Consider the following 20312-nt stretch of genomic DNA (forward strand, 5'->3'; position numbering starts at 1 on the left):
GCAAAGGACATGATTTTGTTCTTTTTTATGGCTGCTTAGTATTCCATGATGTATATGTACCACATTTTCTTTATCCAGTCCACTGTTGATGGGCACCTAGGTTGCTTCTGTGTCTTTGCTATTGTGAATAGTGTTGCAGTGAACACGTTTGTGCGTGTGTCTTTTTGGTAGAACAGTTTATTTTCCTTTGAGTGTATGCCCAGTAATGAGATTACTGGATCAAATGGCAATTCTAAGTTCTTTGAAAAATCTCCAGATTGCTTTTGCTGCAGAAAACTTAAAGATCAGGTAATTGCCACAACTGAGCTTCAGATTTTAAACTGAGATTCCTGGCAGCCAGGGTCAACTTCACTACATAATTAATTTAAGAATCAGACCGCCATTTCTTCAGGACTCAAAGCTGCTGCTAAAACTAATTTCCAAGATAACTTTCTTACCTGGGACTTTATGCAGTGAACAGTATTCCAACAACATGTTCTCCTCAAATGCAATAACAGATGTTTAATGGCTGCTTCTGGTAGCACCTTTCTGATAATAGCAAAGCAGCATGGCATTAAAATACAATCCAGTGACAGCAGTTTTGTGTGGGGCTAAGGTAGTATGGCCCCAGTGTGTAGCTGTGAGGTGGTCAGACTTGATCCAGGGATAGAAAGTAGAGTGTTTTGAAGAATGGATGAACTGCTTGTCCTTCAAATAATCTTTTGTAAATATTGCTTTTCTCAGCTTGCCTTTTGATAGGAGTTGAATAGCAGACAGTTTGAGATTGTATTCTCTGACAAAAGCCTGGTGTGTTTGTATTCTCTGTTCCTGGTCCAGGGCAGAGCCTTATGCCTTAGAAATCAGAAGTGCAGGTGGTAAAGTTGACATCTTATTGTAAAAATTGGACTCCTGCCTGAGCGGAAGGCCATTCTCCCTCTCCCTAGGTGGAGCTGCAGGAATACTTGGAAGCAAATCTAGACTCCTCTTCAGGAATCAGTTTGGGGGGTCTAGTGTGGCACTCAGATGAGCTCCTAAGCAAACCCTGCTGCCCTGGGCCTTATTCAGTAGGTCTAAACTGCAGTGCAGCCCACTCTGGTTAGGGGTAGATTCAGAAGGTAAGGTGGCGCAAGGACAAGCTCTAGCCTATAGCGGGAAAGTACAACGCACCGTGCCCCACAGCACCCTTTGAGAGACACCTGCCCAACAGGAAGGAGCCTGCACTGGAAACATCACCTTGAGCGCTCCAGGCGAAAACCGGTGAATCAGCTCTAGAGGGTGGCTCAGATCTTTCCCGCCTGGGTTTCTCACTGCCCTGCCCCAAGCAGTAGAAACTGTAATTCCTTCACATGAGTCTAAGCAACATGATTTCTTCGTAAACCTGGCAGATCAACTGGCTATAAAAATTTTCTCTTAAGAAATTAAACGAATTAACTTGTTCAGTGAAGTTATTTGAACAAAATGGTTACATTTGGAGGCAACGCTACTATTGTAGTTTGCTGTAGTTACTGTTGAGTCATTCTTTCTGACCACGGATGCCAAGACCATTTATCTATTGACACTAGTTTATGTCAAGGTCTATAAGGAAGAACTTGTGTTAGGTAGAGAGAAAATAATAAAGCAGAAAGGAACCATGCAGATGATCCTGTACAATCTTCACGTTTTCCAGAGGCCTGGAAATATTTCCCCAAAGCCTGGGGGAAGTCCTGACTCTCCCACTTACAATGGTCATTATTCCAAGTGAAGACTGTTTCCACCGTATGGTTGGTCAGGTATGTGTATTAGGGAGAGATAAAATAATAAAATGAAGGTGGCTGTTGGATTCCTTAGCATCCAGGGGCCTCATCCACATTGGTAAATATTCATCTTGTTCTAATTAGGACCTACATGCCTACGTTAACTGGTGAAAGAGTTCTCAGTTGCGTTAAGCTCCCTGGCAGAAAGAAATGGCCTGGAGGCTGCTTCCTCTCAAGTGAGAAAGGGTCTTCAGGACTGTTAGAACAAAAGGCATCAGGGAAGTACCTCTTGAGTCTGTTCTGTGAAAGTCAACCCAGTTTCTTGGCTTTCCAGGCAGCCTCACATTGCCTTGACTATTACTCCAGTTCATTAAATGTTAATGGGTTATCAATATAGGAAGAGTAATCCCCTGAAGTCCCTTTAATATGTTTTATTCTTCCTCTCAAATAAATGATTGATTAACATCAATAGGAATTGTTCAATATATGCTGTCTGCAAGACTCCTTGCTCCTTGAGGCTTTCTCCTGTGGTTTATAGCCCAGTGCAGATGCCTCGATGAGATCTTAAATAGAGAGAGTGGTAAAAGTTTATGTCAGCTGGTCAGTGAAATGGAGGTGGGGAAGGATCTAATGAGTGCACTGGCTTGAGGATGATGGCATTTTCGTAAACCACACTGTTCTTTTCCCTCTTGGTCGGTCCTGCTTGTAGAATCATAGTATCTTAGAGACGGAAAGGGCCTTGAGGTTATTTTTTCCAGCTTCCCATTCTTCAAGGAATTCCTTCCATAGCTTTCCTGACAGACAGTCGGATAGCACCTGCCTGTACCTCCAGGGAGGGGCCTTACCTTCCTCCTGAGGCACCCCTTCAGCTCCTCTGCAGTTCTGCTAGTGGAAGATTCCTGTTCCTTTTTCTCACAACTCAGGTTAGAGTTGTAATCTTCCATTTATTTGATTGCCTCTCCTAAAAGACTGTAAGCTCCAGGAGGCCAGAGGCCCTTTCCTTGTTAGCTGGCCATTCCATTTCATGCCTGGCCCATTGAAGGGACTCGATGCATATTTGTTGAATGAATGAACGAACGAACGAATGAATGAATGAATGAATGAATGCACTTAAGTTTAGAAATTCCAGAAAGAACTAGGAAGATATTACATAACACGAAAATGGAAATAGAGTATTTTTTCCCAGATACCAGCTGATGTGCTCAAGATGACTTTAGGGTGAATATGGAGGAAGGAGTGAAGGGAAGCACCCAGGAAAGAGTGACGAGTTAGGACTGAGCAACATTCAGAGCATGGGAAAAACAAAAGGATCTTGACTTTTTAATGCAGCCTGGTAAATATCATTGAGATTTGGCAGGACCAAAACTGAGCATTGGAAAAGGGATGGAAAAGTCTTCCCTATGAGGAAAGGAGCCCACTTGTGGAGAAGATGAACACTTGCATGGAAGCCCACAGAAGTGAGAGAGGTGGCCTGGAGGAGGGCACTCGAGTGAGGAGATGGGCACCTCCAGCCTTGGGTCAGTCACAAAGGAAGGACAGAGGCAGGAAGCAGGAGCATCTGGACAGGGGGCCCTGGCCGCTGCTCACAGCAGCTCATCTTCTGGCGGGAGAGGGTTAGCTCCTGCCCAGTGTCCTCACGTATGAGAGTGGTGAGTTTCTAATGCATCACCTCTCACCATGCGCCCCAAGACAGTTGCTCTTCTGAATCCTACCTAGAGAAAAAAAAAATCACAACCCACACAATTCTTGCTGTCTCTCAACCTCCCACATCTAATGAGTCACCCAGTTTTGTCACTTCATCCTTGGGATGTCTCTTGACATGCTCTTTCTTCCTTTCCACTAACGTAGCTCAGATCCCAAATTCTCTCTGGGACCATCACTTGCCATACGCAGCTGAGTCACATAAAGAGGTTGCCCTTACACACCAGATCTCTGCTCACTGTTGCTTAAGACACTGCACGCTCTGCTGACATCGTTTCTTCTTCCTGAAGAGTCCTTTAGTTCATCACCTGCTGCTTGCTGGCCAGGTTCTATATTGTCTTCAAAATCCTGCTTCTGAGGCCAGGCGTGGTGGCTCACACCTGTAATCCCAGCACTTTGGGAGGCCGAGGCAGGCAGATCGTTTGAGGCCAGGAGTTGGAGACCAGCCTGGCCAACATGGTGAAACCCCGTCTCTACTAAAAATACATAAATTAGCCAGGCGTGGTGGCACATGCCTGTAATCCCAGCTACTCTGGAGGCTGAGACACGAGATTCACTTGCCTGGGAGGCAGAGATTGCAGGGAGCCGAGATCGTGCCGCTGCACTCCAGCCTGGGTGACAGCAAGACTCTGTCTCAAAAAAATAAAAAATCCTGCTTCTATTCTTCTCTTCATGACTGCCTGTCTAACTCCCCCTGCCCCTGGCCTGTGATTGTGTTCCCATCTGTACCTTATCACACTTACTTCCATCTGCCTTATGTGTGCCTTTGAAGTTCCTGCCCTTGCCTCCTCTCTCCCCACACCCTCACCAGCCTCTGAATCTCTGAATGGTCTTAGTCATGCTTGCTCCCAGTCAGCCTTACACCCCAGCACTGTGTTTTACATACAGGCTGCACTCACTGAATGTTTATTGACTTGAATGGGATGTTTCCTCCTAAGACATCAATTCCATGTCTTATGATTTTTCATGCTTTTCAAAATATTTTCACAGAGTCTGTTTCAGATCGTTCCTGGTGCTGGTATCACACAAGCTGAGCTGCCTTCCTGGGGTTCACCCTTTGCTCTCCTTTGCTCATATCCATTGTTCTAGTCTCCTCCAGAAATCTGTTGAGGTGACATCGTCTCCAGTGACCTCTGCCAATTTGTTCCAACATGGGAATGACATGCTGATTTAAAACAGTTGACGCGTACTCCAGAATGACTAGAAATGGTCTCGTGTTTGAAGTTTCTGCTCATTGGTGGAAGTTAAAATTCCAGTTTCTCCAGCAACATATGGTTAAATGTCCCTATCCAGCATTGGAACTGCTCACTGATCTCTTTTTTGGGGGGTTGAACCCCTGCCCATCTTTTCAGTATTTCAAGGGCATAGTCACTTGGCTGTAATAACTGCTCAAACTATTTACTCACCAGTTTTAAGTATAGATCAGCCTGGTGTTTATGTGATAAAATTCTAGAAACTTCTTCCTTTGGATCTTTCTCTACCTGTGCCCACCAAGAAAAGGAGCCGTACTTCACCCCATAGCCATAGATCAAATGAAACAAAATAAATTTCTCACTTGTCTCTACCCTAGCTACCTTTTCCTTTGTTAAAAAGGGAGATAAAAGAGAAAAGAAAACACTGGTCTACATAAATAGCACTGAATATAAACAGTGGAAATGGGCTTCTGGGCTTTGAACTCTACAGGGAAGTTGTTATGGCAACCTCAAGTTGAATTCACTGGGGGGGAAGTGTCAGTATTAATGAGGTAAGATCGAACTTGTGACTCCAATGGTAACTGTATTCTCCAAGATTTTTCTTCTTACTGAGACAAGAAGCAAAGCCTTTATTTTATCAGTGACATCTAGATTTAAAATTGGGAGACAAATTGTGTGGGCATTGGGGCCTGGAGTTTAGTTTCCAGGATGAGGTTTCTATTTCTCTGTTGAGAGGAATTAGAGCCACTCCTAACACACCTGCTTTAGCTATTCTTGTTCAAAGCCTATAGTTGTAAATTCAGAGGATGGGTAACATAGACCATTAATTCCCTAAAGAGACTTGAAGTGCACTTAAATTTAAGGATTTTTTTTTTTTTTTTTTACTGGAGTGTTACACAGATTTTTCTATAGGGATAAGGCAATAAGATATAATTGATATTGTAACTGTCCAGTGGAGGTTAAGTTCCCAAAACAGTGATTGACCATGGGTCAAGATTCCCCCAATGAAGAAGAAATTCTAAAACCTGAAGAGAGAGAGAAATGAAAAAAAAAACAAAACCCCAGGTAATGGAAAGCCCTGGTTGAGGGCGAGAGGAAGGGGTTGCAGAGCACCCTGAGCAGATACTGCCTATGGAAGTACTGACTCTGACTTTAGAGGTGGGGAGACAGAGGTAAGAGTATGAAGTATGTAAATACTCAAAGTGTTTATACTGCATTACTTTATCATGGAAGTAAGTAATGTATGAAATTTGCATTATAGAAATTAGACTGAGATGCTAATCATTTCTTTTTCCTAAAGCTGAAGACATCTATAAAATAAGATTCTAATTCGGAGAGGTGAGCAAGGATCCACAGGTTAAGCAGACTTCAAGAATATACCATCTAGTGCCGGGCACAGTGGCACACGCCTCTAGTCCCAGCTACTTGGGAGGCTGAGGCAGAAGGATCACATGAGCCCAGGAGATCAAGGCTGTAGGGTGCTAGTTTGGGGCTGTTGTGCACTATGATTATGCCTGCGAATAGCCACTGCATTCTAGTCTGGGCATCATAGCAAGACCTCATCTTAAAAAAAAAAAAAAAGGAATATGCCATCCATCTAGAAGGGGAAGAGTGAGCCCCAGGGCACAAAGAGAGGGAACAAAAAAATAAGGGTGGGCAAAGCAAATGAAGGAGGATAATAGCAACCAGAAAAACTTCTTCCCAAATGTTGTTTATTTGTTGAAAGAGTAATCTCATTCATAAACTATGGCCATGTATAAAGACCATTGTACTAACCCAAGGAGACACAGGAGTGCTTCAAAACAGCAGTTTGTTGACTAATGCCAAAAAAGGCCTGGAGCCTCTCAAAACCCCACCACCACAAACACATGAAAGAGCTACTTCTTCTGGGCAGACCCTTAAATGGAAAAGCCTAGAAAATACCAACACTGCAAACTGAACTACTTTGCAATTCTCTCCAAAATCTGTCTTCACCTTGCTGGAAAAATGGAATAAAGAACAAAAATCCACAGTAGCAGTGTAGACTGCATGTCATAAAGAGCTCAAAAATTTATCTATTTCATAGCTTACAAAGCCCCTTCAGAAATAATCTTTGCAAAGCAATCCTGTGAGCTAGGCGGGACAGATAGAGTGACTCTCGTTTTACAAATGGAGAAAGTGAGGCTTGGAGAGCCGACCAGACCTGCTAAAACTGTACAGCTTCCAAGGGCTAAACCTGGAACTTGAGCCCAGGCTGAATTCTCTGTATTCAGACCCTCTGCTCTTTCTATGGCAAAGTGCCTCAAGAAACCAGGCAAATCCTACCTATAAAAGAAATGTCAAATCACGCAGAATTCACATAAAATTACTTGAAAAGGCTCCTGCCTTTCATCCCAGGCTGTCCTTCTCGCTGCTGGCATATCCTGCAAATGTCACGGCTTCAGTGCCAGGACTTTGCCAGAGAGAACATGCTGCCAGCCTGCCAAATGAAGGATGTGACTTGAGAAGCAGCAGAATTTGGAGAGGAACAATAGAGTTCTCCTTCTAGGGGGTGGGATCAGTGACCATAGTTCTCAGGGGGCACTGAAGAAACAGGGCTTTGTGTCTATTCAGGAACAGTATCCAGGAGCTCACTTATTTTTGCTTTCCAAATAAATAAATATCAGAAAGGATAGCTGAGGTCAGTCTAGAAAATTAGAATTTGCTTGGGGGAAAAATATGTTCTGGAAAAGATAAACAGTAGCTTGCAGTTTCACTGTTGGAACATTTGTTACAAGGTCCTGGTATTGATCTTTTATCACCCAATTTCCACTGGGAGCCATGATGCACTGGGAAGCTCTAATGCAAGTGCGTGAATCAAGGGAGATTCTAGACAATATCTGTAGTGAGGCAGCATCCATTTGAGGGAGGGAAGATTGGGAAGGGGGTGTTGCTAGCTGCAAAATTCCAAGGGGAGTTTTGCGTTGTGCTGTGTGCAAATGCATATCCGTGCTGGGGAGTGTTATGGGTTTATGAGGAGAGTGATTAAAATTGTATCAAAGAGGCTTGTGAAGCTTATGGTTCAAGTTAACTGTATGAAGTAAACAGCCTTTAACGGCCTCCTGGGAGTGTGACAGATAGTCTGTGGGTGTTACGGCAACATGGTACTGGTGAATGTTCTGGCCATCCCAAACTAATCACCATCTGTGAGCATGGGTCTCTGGGGAGCGTCTGGTGGTTGGACAATCATGGTAGTTAGCATTTTTAATCAGCTTCTGTGCGGCACAGATAGAAACCTTATGCTCAAGCCTTTCTTTTTCTGTCTGTGTAGAATTACTTATGATGATGATAGCAGAGCAGACAAGGGTGTGGGTTGTTCCTCTGCAGGATACATTCTGTAGTTCTCTGCCCTCCCTCTTCCCCAGCCCCAAGCCTGACTGTGGAAATTAGCCTGGCCACTGCTTATGGTCAGTGCTTTTATTACTTCTCTTTACCACCAGCAAAAGGGATCTCAGGGGAGGGGGGCTGTTTCTGGGTTCAGTGGGACATGCTGCCTCGGGTCAGTGCCTTGAGTTTGATATTCTTCTCTCTCCTGCTTTCCTCTCCTACTGCTTCCTTCATCACCACCACCTCTAGCTCTGCCCCAACATTCGCTCACCCATCAGGCACCAACTCCTTTTTTCTTGTTCTTATTATCGTTGGGAAGCATCACTTGAGGGCATCGTTGGATGCCCTATAAGGGACCCAGGCAAAAGGGGAGGTCAATGGTACCATCCCTAGAAGTAGGCAGGCCTCATGGATGTTTTTGCTGTGCAACAGACTTGAGCAGCTGTGACAGACTGTAAGGTCTGCAAAACTAAAAGTATTTGTGATACAGCCCTTTAGAGAAAAGGTTGGCTGACTCCTGGGTTAGAGTATTCCTTATTCTTGAGAAATATTTGATCTAGCAAACTGTACTAAGATGAGACATAAATATCTAAATCAGAATATACATTTCATTAGGCCAATATATGCACATTTCATGGAAGGTAACTAATTCAGTGGACTGATGAAAAGAATTTGTTGTAACGAAAGTATTTGGAACTGCCTTTAATTAAAACTAAGATTTATTAAAGAAACAAAAGTTGCCAGGCCTGCAGACAGCTGGATCCTATGCATGAGGATTGTCTTAGTCCGTTTCGTGTTGCTCTAAAGGAATACCTGAGGCTGGGTAATTTTTATGAAGAAAAGAGGTTTATTTGACTCATGGTTCTGCAGGCTTTGCAAGCATGGTGCCAGCATCTGCTCTGCTTCTGGTGATGCCTCAGGAAGCTTTTATTCATGGCAGAAGGTGAAGAGGGAGCAGGCATGTCATATGGTTAGAGAGGGAGCAAAAGAAAGGGCTGGGGGGTGGGGTTCCAGGCTTTAAATAATCGGCTCTCATGTGAACTGATAGAAGGAGAGCTGACTCATCACCGAGAGGACAGCACCAAGCCATTCATGAGGGATCCACCCCCATGACCCCAACACCTCCCACCAGACCCCACCTCCAACACTGAGGACCACATTTCACCATGAGATTTGGAGGGGACAAATTTCCAAACCATATCAAGGATGAAAGGAGAGGGTGTCAGTTAGCTTTTGTTATATAACAACGCCCCCCCCCCAAACCTTAGTGACTTAAAACAACTATTTTAAGTAGCTCATAATTCTGTGGGTCAGGCAGGTGATTGTACCTCTCTGGGCCAGCTCAGCTGATCTCTGCTGGCCTCTGTCAGTCATCTGTTGCCAGCTGGGGTTGGCTGGTCTAGATTGTTTGACTTATGTCTGGTGAATAACAGGCTGGTTGGTCTGGGGGTGGTGCTGGGACTTGGCTAGGACAGTTCATCTCTGCTCCATATGGCTCTTATCCTTCAGTAGGCTAACCCAGGCTTCACTGCATGGCAATCTCAGGATTCCAAGAAGCAGCAAGAGAGCAGGCCCCAGTGAATATGCACTTTGCAAGCTTCAGCTTGTATCGCGTTGCTGATGAGCCACTGGCCAATGTAAGTCACAAAACTGGCCCAGAGTTAACGTGGTAAGTGACCCCAAGGATGTGGATACAGGGAGGCATGACCAAATCAGAAGCCATTACTTCAACAATCTCTTCAGAGAAGATAGGTTTCCTTCTCTTCATAATACTTCTCTACCACCTTTCATGGTGCCTAGAATTTACATTACAGATTTATTCCTTTGGGTCTTAAAGAGTCTGCAGTCTTCGGGAGGACCCCTGTTATATGAAGGTGTAGTTGTTCAACCAAGGCCTACCCAGAGCTTAGCCGATAACTGAGAACAGGGTCGATACCAGGGTATCAGACACCAAGAAAGAATATGAAAGGGAAGGTGAGAAGGCACTAGAAAAAATGAACTATTCCTGCATTCACGTATCCAGCTACCCACAAGAAACTCCTACATGGCTGTTCAGGGGGCACAGCAAATCCATACTGTCTCAGACCGACCCCATCACCTTGCCCTCTTCCTTCTCTCCAACATGATTTTTCATTCTCGCAGCAAATGCAGTGCCTTGTCTTGACCAGTGAAGATGGAAATGAGGGGAGGTGGAGGTAAAGGCCTGTAGAACAAAATGGAAGAAAGGGAATGACAGGTAGGAAAGGGTAGAAAATTATTGCTAAGTATTGAGGGTTCAACTCAGTAATTGATTCCATCCAAGTTTAAGACAGTGGACACATTCCTCTCTTTTTTTGGTTCCTTATCCTTTGCTTCCAATCCTGAAAGGATTATAATCCTCGTTCTTGTAGTTGTGGATGGTTATGGCCAGAGAAGACCATACGGACAGTCATCAAGGAAAGCAGAGGCCTCTCACTCAGGAGATGCCTCAGCATTTTACTGTCTTCAAAGACAACAGCCCAGGTGCTAGAGCAGCCAGAAAGGAACCGGCCTCATGTATTTATTTATTTATTTATTTATTTATTTATTTATTCAGAGACTGGGTCTCACTCTGTCACCCAGGCTGGAGTGCAGTAGCATGAACACGGCTCACTTGCAGATTCAACCTCAAGCAATCCTCCTGCCTCAGCCTCCCTAGTAGCTGGGACCACAGGCATGGATCACCATGCCCAGCTACTTTTTAATTTTTTTGTAGAAACGGTCTTGCTTTGCTGCCCAGGCTGGTCTCAAACTCCTGGGCACAAGCGATCCTCACACCTGGGCCTCCCGAAGTGATGGGATTATAGGCATGAGGCACCATTCCCAGACAAGCCTGTTTTCTAATGGGTGTCCACTTTAAATCTGAACTCTGCCTCAAGTTGTAGCTGCTGCTGAGAGAACCCTGGCTCTATGCCTTTCTCACAAAAGAGCTGTTCCAGACTGCCCTTAGAATGTTTTCTCCCGTGGCAGAACAGCTGTTTTCTGTTCAGCTATCCCTTACATTGTAGCTCTATGCTGGAACTAGCTCCTGTTTAATACCGTGTTACAGGTAAAGCCCTCTTGCCTCGTAGGTGACACTAATAAAATCACAGAAGAGATCAAACCTAGAATCTCTGCCGATCCAGACCTCATAGACAAAGAGTTGGATGCTTCCATTGCTCTTCTAGCTTAGGCTGGAGCTGGAATTCTCACAGCAACCAGCAGGGAGCTGGCAAGTAATGGCTGCTGTGTCCTGCTAGACCAGGGCCAGCCTTTAGTAGCAGCTGAGCGTGGGAGTGGCAGACAAGCTTGGCACCATGCAGCAGTGGGCTTCCTCGGGTGCTGGAAGTAGAGTCAGAGAATCCTTGTTCTGTCCACTCTGCCCACACAATGGTTGCCTTCAGTCTGGAGAGTAGTGAATGGCAATGAGTAATGAGTAAAGGGGGACCCTCTTCATAATGACAGGGGCTGGGAGCCTTCTGGGTTGAATATTTTGTAGCACTCAAAGAGATGGCCCACTAAGAGGTCGCTCTGGTATCCCCTGTTCCCTGCCTCCACATCGGCAGGCTTCCAGCACCCCGCTATTCTGGATCTCAGCATTGGACAAGTATACTAATGTTCAAGCAGGGGCCTGGGTGAGATGGCCTCATGGTGCCCTGCTTGTTGCTGCCTTTTGCTGCTCTTTTACAATCCATGTACTCAAGGGTTGATTTCTGATGCCTGGGAGGGTTGGCACTTTGGGAAAGACCAATGAGATTTCTACATTTGAGATTTTCACATTTGAGATTTTCAGCATGTCAAACGTAGGCAAGACAGAATATCAGGGAGTTATTGGGAATATGAATTTGTTTGTTTGTTTGTTTGTGTGTGTGTTTGTTTTGAGACAGAGTCTCACTCTGTCACCGGGCTGGAGTGCAGTGGCACAATCTCGGCTCACTGCAGCCTCTGCCTCCCAGGTTCAAGCGATTCTCCTGCCTCAGCCTCCTGAGAAGTTGAGATTACAGGCATGTGCCACTATGCCCAGCTAATTCTGTATTTTTAGTAGAGAAGGGGTTTCGCCATGTTGGTCAGCATGGTCTTGAACTCCTGACCTCAGGTGATCTGCCCACCTTGGCCTCCCAAAGTGCTGGGATTACAGGCCTGAGCCACTGTGCCCGGCCTTTTTTTGTTTTTTAGATAGGCACTAGGGGAGCAATATCTTTACATTTTGTTACCTGCGAACACTCAGCACAGCACCGTATAGGTAATAGTAATGGTGATTATGGTGATGGCAGTAATGATGATGATGATTTAGTATGATTCACTAACAGGTTATAAGACTTCAGAATGTCATGAACTGGTGAAAAAAAAATGTATTTTTTTTTGTAATTGCAGGAGGCCTGCATAGAGTTGAGTTGCTAGCTTTTTATATTGCCAAGTAAGAATTTTTTTAAAGTATGAATACCATAAACTATCACCATCTATTTCATAAAAAAAAAAAGACATAATGTACTCGTTAAGAGTTGTACACTCAAACAAATTCTGATGATACCGTGGGCTAGTAAGCTGCGTGACCTTGGGAAATTTAAGTAACTTCTCTGCCTCAGTTCCCTCATTGTGAAATGGAGATGATTATAACTGTAACTACCTTATGGGATTATTGGCAGAATTAAGTGAATTAATGAATGGCACTGAGAGCCTGGCACAGAGAGTACTTGGTGCCTCTCATATTTTTATTGTTGTTACTAATACCAAAGAACAAGACATATATAATATTAGAATAAGTAACAATTCTGCACATTAAAACTGAAAATTCACTGCATTGTTGTGTTGTTTTCTTTTTTCTTTTTCTTTTTATTTATTTATTTTTTTTTTGAGATGGAGTCTCACTCTATCGCCCAGGCTAGAGTGCAGTGGCATGATCTCGGCTCACCGCAACCTCCACCTCCCAGGTTCAAGTGATTCTCCTGCCTCAGCCTCCTGAGTAGCTGGAATTACAGGCACCTGCCACCATGCCCAGCTCAGTTTTGGATTTTTAGTAGAGACGGGGTTTCACCAGGTTAGCCAGGCTGGTCTCAAACTCCTGACCTCAGGTGATCCACCCGCCTCGGCTTCCCAAAGTGCTGAGATTACAGGTGTGAGCCACCGCGCCCAGCCTATTGTGTTGTTTTCATCTTACTTGGTTATAGGCCAGTGGTGATCTGGGAGCCACTGGTTGGGCCACACTGGCTTAGTTAGTCTTCCTTCTTTTCTCCACCAGAAGACATGCAGAGCGTTACTACCTTCCCACCCAATAAAGAGGGTGGTAGGTGAGAAAATAAAGAGCTATACTGTAAGCAGAGCAACTGGGTTTCCGAGGAGGGAGTGTAAAACAAAGGATGTCAGTGTGGGAGTGTCTAAGGTTGAAACTGTCCCAAGGCAATACCTTCTACCCCTACTCTAAATTAAAGGAGTCATAACTCTTTGTGGTTCCTGTAAAAGTAGTTAAGAGGCCGGCGTGGTGGCTCACCCCTGTAATACCAGCACTTTGGGAGGCCAAGGTGGGTGGATCACTTGAGGTCAGGAGTTCAAAACCAGCCTGGCCAACATGGCAAAACCCTGTCTCTACTAAAAATATAAAATAATTAGCCAGGTAGGCACGAGAATCACTTGAACCCGGGAGGCAGAGGTTGCAGTGAGTGACAGAGTGAGACTCCATCTCAATAAATTAAAAAATAAAAGTAATTAAGAGTCAAAGGGCACCATTAAATAGAGACACAAAATGAAAGTCAGTATTGTATGCACCTTTGCCCTGTTTTAGACCTTCTTAACGTATGGGAGCCCAAGTAGCCCAACCATGGTGGAAGAGAAGATTTCTTGGCCTTTCTCGTTGGCCCTCACCGTGACTATGCAAAGTAGGCACACCTCTCTGTAGAGAACTCCTCTAAGAAACCAGATTCAATGATCTGATGATCCTACTCCTGCTGATATGCTAGAAGCCAAGGCTTTTTTTTTTTTTTTTTTTTTTTTTGTGGAAGGATCAAAAGTAGGCCAAGCGCAGTGGCTCACGCCTGTAGTCCCAGCACTTTGGGAAGCTGAGGCAGGCAGATCACCTGAGGTCGGGAGTTCGAGACCAGCCTGACCAACATGGAGAAACGTCATCTCTACTAAAAATACAAAATTAGCCGGGCGTGGTGGCGCATGCTTGTAATCCTAACTACTTGGGAGGCTGAGGCAGGAGAATCGCTTGAACTCGGGAGGTGGAGGTTGCGGTGAGCCGAGATCGTGCCATTGCATTCCAGCCTGGGCAACAAGAGTGAGATTCTGTCTCAAAAAAAAAAAAAAAAAAGAAAAGAAAAGAAAAAGAAAAATCAAAAGTAATAACAGGAAGGAATGTGTTAGTAACTGTAGAGTATTAGATGTATGTCTGACCTTCCAACCAGCTAGCTCTCTGGTCCCCAGTCCCACTCCACACCACATCCTCAGGTTCCCAGTTCAAAACTTTAAGGCCGCTGAAACCCAGACTCCATGCACATTCATCATTTTAGCCCCACTTTCAGACATTTATATGTTGGTGCTCATGCCAAGCCACACTGGAAAACAAGGACAAGTATATGTTCCCCTCCACCTCCTGCCCACCAGTACCCAGTGTGAGGTCTGTACATAGTAGATCCTCCATAAATCTGGTGTAAAACAAAATAAAAGCATGTGACCTTCTGTAACCAAGATCTGTGTAGCTACATCCATCCACTCCCAGTACTACAACATTGGATTTTTGTTGCTGTTTAATCAAAATTTTAGTCTTTCAGAATTAATTCTCTTTGCTTAAAATTAATTATGACAGGTTGTGTTTTTTACACACTGCTGAAATGTGTAAAGCAGTTTGGGAGAAGAGGGCCTCCTTTCCTGAGTTGATTTATGTTATATATGCAAACTCTATTAATGTTAAACCATGCTTTTCAATGAAATTAAGACTTTCCAGCAAGCAGCTCTCTCCATTTTATTTAAAGATCCTAGTGACTGATGCAAATAGTGCCCCTGTTGCTATGATAGGAGTGGAGAATGTTGGATCTGAGAGATCTCATGCTTAACCCTTAAGTGAGAAGTAGCTTGTGGTGTGGGAAGGTAACACAGCCCTCTCCTGTAAGCAGAAATCAAGCGGTGGTCTACTGAGAGCCATTTTATTACTTCCAGAGAACCCTGAAGGTGAAATGAAGGAGGAAATGAAAGCAGGTGGGAAATTAAAGAAAGAAGAGCAGAAATGGAAGTAAGAAGGATGTAAAAATTTCGGTATCTTGAGAAACCTGACTGCTGAACAGAATGTTTGGGCTGGGAAGATGGAGGATACACGGGGGCCTGCAAGAACACGGAACAGCCATGACATGTGGGCTTTGTTCTTCCAAAGAGATAAATGAGGCCAGGCATGGTGGCTCATGCCTGTCATCCCAGCATTTTGGGAGGATCACTTGAGGCCAGGAGTTTGAGACTAGCCTGGGAAATATAGTGAGACCCCATTTCTACAAAAAATTTTAAAAATTAGCCAGGTGTGATGGCATGCGCCTATAGTCCCAGCTCCTCCAGAGGCTGAGGCTGGAGGATCACTTGAGCTCAGGGCATCAAGGCTGTAATGAGTCATGACTGCACCACTGTACTTCAGCCTGGGTGACAGAGTGAGACCTTGTATAGGAGAGAGAGTCCAGGCATGATGGCTCATGCGTATAATCCCAGCACTTTGGTAGGTCGAGGCGGGAGAATCACCTGAGGTCAGGAGTTCAAGACCAGCCTGGCCAATATGGTGAAACCCTATCTCTACTAAAAATACAAAAATTGGTCGGGTGTGGTGGCAGGCAGCTGTAATCCCAGCTACTCGGGAGGCTGAGGCAGGAGAATCGCTTGAACCCAGGAGGCAGAGGTTGCAGTGATCCGAGATGCACCGCTGCACTCTAGGCTGGGCAACAGAGCAAGACTCCGTCTCAAAAAAAAAAAAAAAAAGAGAGAGAGAGATAAATGAAACATCTGCTCCTTAAAGCAGTAATAGCATAGTCTTTAATATCAGGAGGAAACATTGTATGTTTTATTTAAAGGTTGTTGATTTATGAACTTTGTACCTGTCTATTAAGAGTCTGGTTCTTGCATGGTTAATGTGTGAACTTTTAAAATTTGTGCTTCTCATGTTTAAAGCATGATACCCAGCAACACTTCTGAAACCAAACCTTTCCCATATTCCATTTCATAGAGCATTTCATAGAAAATGTTTCATAGAACATGTCATAGATATGTTCTTTTCGTAGAACAGTTATATGTTCTTTCCTTCATCTAACATGGATTGAACACCTATTGTGTGCCAGGTATAGTGATTGGTTCTGGATGAACAAAACGGGTTTTCTTTTGTTTTTTGTAAGTCTTTGACCCCGTGGAATTAACCGAATAGTTAATTCCACAGGCATCCTTGGTAACATAGCCCCCTCTGGTAACGTAGCAGACCACAGAGTGACAGGTGGAGGGGACTGAATAGTGAGACAGTCACCTGGGATTCTATGATTCCAGGCCCCTGACGCTTTGGGCTGGGGGAGTTGGCTGCTGTCATTTGTGAGGTAGAGTCGCAACCAGGTACAGCACTAAGAATCCATTTCCTTCTTCTCGATGACTCACTTTCCACTATCTCCAATTGCTCTCTGGTCATAGTTACTATGTTGTTGTTTGCCAGCAGAAACAACCATGTTGTTGTTTGCCAGTTTGGGGCTTTCCATCAACCTGAAAGACTTCCTTCTCTCCAGCCAGTTTGGTCTTGCAGATTTTGTTGTGAGGCCCACAACCAGGCTGTGAACTGCCTAAGCCCAGCCAGCCCTTCTTTGAAAAGCCCTGTGGAACTAGGTCATCAGGTTGTTGGATGGTTCTTACACAGACTGTGCTGTGCTGCAACTTTTAATGTACACTGTCTATGGAATACGAAACTTGTTTCCAAACTAAATAGTTTCCAATGAGGATTTAATGGGAGTTTTTCATTTGAAATAGATTGAAAACAAGCCATTTCCTACTCCCATTTCAAGCAAATTTTGGTCCAATTATTTTCCTTTTTTTAACATAAAGTTAAATGGACTATTCTGCCCATCCCTGACTGAGCTGAACCATGATTTCTCTTGATTATGCTTTTACACTGCGAATCGCGAGGCTCCAGAGACATAATGGGTGTCTGTGGGAGAGTGGCAGCAATTTTTAAAATCCTGCCAGTGCTTGTCAGCTTCCACTCTGGTGCCTGCTGTGCGGGAAGAAAGCACCCCACCAAAAGAAAAAAAGTCTGCCAACAAAACCAGCGCTGCCCGCCTGTCCTGTGGGGGTTGGCACAGGGCTCCTCTCTGCAAACCTATGTAGGGCATATTCTCAGCCACTGAGGAAGCCGGGTTTCCACTCATCCAGCCGTACGCCTCCCCCTGTTTTCCAGCCATTAGCTTTTTGTGGTGTTGAAGGTTTCTTTCTCTCTTTTTTTCCTAGCCTCAATTTTTCTCGGTTTCACTTGGACCATAGCCTCAGGGAAAAGGAGCTCTTGGTACCCTGCCTTCCACTTGGTCCTTTACCTTCAGCAGCCCAGCAAAATGGAAAATAAGTGTGTCATAGTCCTTCTTAGGTGGTAGGTTATTTGTTGTTGTGTTATTGCTGGTGGAGGTGGTGGTCATCCTCTTGAATTTGCAGAAGTTTACAGAAAACTCGGGAGAAGAAAAGGCTTCTTGCTACCATCCTCTCTCTTTGGGAAGGGCAGCTACCCCACTAGCAGGTATGTGGGGAGCCTACTGGGCAATGCCTTGGAATGGGAACAGCCTCTTTGCTCTCTTACCCAGCAGTGCCAAGAATTTCACTAGGCCCACTGAAGAAGAAACAGCCTTCATTCACCCCAGCTACCATCGTAGCTGCCCTACCATCGTGTGCAGCCCAGGGCAAGCACACAGTCCTCTCTGGGTTTCTGGTGAAAGTCCATTGTGCCTGCTCAGGGCTCCTTGGTACGGGAGCAGTCAAGGCTTCCTGGAGGTTGAAGATCACATGCTCTGTTTGGTGGCTCCCCACTTGGGTTTCCATCGATTCATGGTATTGGTTTGGGAGGTGCTCACATCCTCCTGCAAGTACCCTGTAGAGAGGCTTACTCTGAGGATGCAGCTATATCTCAAAACACGGCTCCACCTCTTCCTGCAAAATCCTGACTGTGGTACAACTGCCAGCACATCCCTTTGACCTTGAGAAAGGTAAAGCACAGAGGTGGTAGGTGACTTCGTTAGCATGACAGAATGTCAGAGTTGATTAGCACTCAGGAAAGGTTGTCTAATGCCAGCCTCTGCCTTTGTAAATGTCTTCAGCATCACCAGGGAGGGGTTGATCTGGCCTCTGCCTGAACTTGTGCTGGAAAACAGTTCTGAGCAGGCACCCCATGGAAACCTCTAATTCATGCAAAAGTCCCCCCCTATGAAGTGAAGTTTGTTTCTGTTGCTTTTTCCCACTGGTGCTACCCCTTCCTGAGTCCACGAAATCTAAATCCAGTCTCCTTTCTACCTCTTATCCCTCCAGGCATTTGAAAGCAGGTACTTATTCCTAGCTAAGCTTTCCTTCTCTAGGCCTGCTTTCAGGTCTTTCAGCCATCCCTCCTATTGCTTGGTTTCCCAGCCCTGCATCCTTCTAATTGCCTTCTTCTAGACATGTTCTGATTTGTTGTTCTGTTTGTTCTGAGCTCTGAGGTACCCAGAATGAGGTGAGAGACTGTCACAGCCCTTGACAGAGACCCATGCCACCTTTTAGTGAAATTGGCTGTTTTGATAGCCTTATAAGGATCGTTCATTTATTTCAAGTTTAATCGAGTCATTCTTCACATCCATAACTGCTCACCGTATCAGTTCCACGTATATGTGTGATTTGTCATTACTGAACCTATGTGCAAACCACATTTATTCTTAAAGATCATCTTATCAGGATAAGAAGGAACATATTCATTTCTTTAGTCTGCAAAGATATGTTGGATCTGTGTTTTATGATCCAATATACTGCCATTTCCAGCTTCACATCATATGCAAATTCAGCTCAACCACTATGTGCCAGACATTGTGCTGGTCCTGGGGATACAGCAGGAAATCAGACAGCACAGTGCTTCCCTCACAATTTATTGGGAGGGACAAACAATTGACTGTGCTTTTCCAATCCAGGGTGACAGCACAAAAGAGGGGAACTGCAGAAGCGTAGAGGAAAGGTGCTTCACAGACTCAGGCTTTCTAGAAAATGTGATATTGTGAGAAGCTGGCCAAGGAAAGAGCTAAGGATTAAAGTTTGAGGTAGGCAGAACTACATATGCAGTGTTTGAAAGGTGACAAAAAGCAGGGTGTCTTCAACAACTTATCACCAGGTAGTGCTCCTGATCCTCATCAGTGGCCGATGTGAATGTGGAACTTAATAGGATGAAAGAAATTACCATCAGAGGCCTTCATCATCTGCCTTCGGGCACATCAAACATTTATGAACTCACCTAATTGCATTTTTGTCACAGCCACGTTTCTCTGCCTTGACCACTTGAATTGCATGTGAAAATGCATTTATGTCTCACTGAATACAGATCTGTTCTGTCTGTGTCATTGCTCAAGTTTACCAATCTATAAAAAAAAAAAAAAAGACTTGTTCTTATGACTCGTTCTTCATAACCCTGGTTGGCTTTGACTGATCCTAAAAGTTTCCTTCCTTCCTGAGAGTTCACTAGCTCTCTTCCTAATAATCTGTTTTATTTTCCAAGTCATTGGTTAACGTAGTAGGTTAGTGGCAGAGTTGCACCTAGACCCCAAGTATCTGAACTCCTAGTCTAGACATCTTTCCTTTCTACTGCTCTGCGCCCCCTTGGCTCATCTTTCCAGAGCAGACAGAGACACTACGCAAGGTTTTTTTAAGAGCAGCTGGTCAGTCCCTGCATCCAATGTAGGAGGCAGTAAGCAAGGCTAGCAGTTACCCCATGGAGAATGCAAAGTGGGGTGTCCTCTTTCCAGGCACTGGCGCAGGCCAGCTACGTGGCATTTCATCACCTTAGCAGGCCTCTGGGGTAAACTTTATGTGTTATACTTTATGGTTAACAGAGCCCCCTGCTATTCATTGTCTCCTTTATTTCTCAACCAGCCCCATGAAGTCAGTGGGGAAATATTCTTGTTCCCATTTAGCAGATGGAGCTCAAAGAGTAGAAGAGACGTGCCCAGAGACACACAGTATACTGCGTAGCTGAGCCAGGTGTCTTAAATCCAGGTTGTCTGACTTCTGGTGCCCCAAGCTGACTTCAGATTTCTTTCCTTCTTATATCAATGATGACATCAACTCCCTGACCTCTCCCTTCTCCAGAATGTTGCCTGGGTGATTGGGTAAGAGGATATAAATAGTAAGTGAAAAAAAAAAA

General features: G+C 44.7%; 1 protein-coding gene across 13 annotated transcripts in view; it reads left to right on the forward strand.

The window, feature by feature from the left end:
* Positions 1–20312, forward strand: part of AUTS2 (activator of transcription and developmental regulator AUTS2) — a 1192438-nt gene that overhangs the window by 922614 nt on the left and 249512 nt on the right. The gene's annotated exons all lie outside the window — the stretch shown is intronic.

This window comes from Pongo abelii, chromosome 6 (genome assembly GCF_028885655.2).
Source record: "Pongo abelii isolate AG06213 chromosome 6, NHGRI_mPonAbe1-v2.0_pri, whole genome shotgun sequence".
NCBI lineage: Eukaryota > Metazoa > Chordata > Mammalia > Primates > Hominidae > Pongo > Pongo abelii.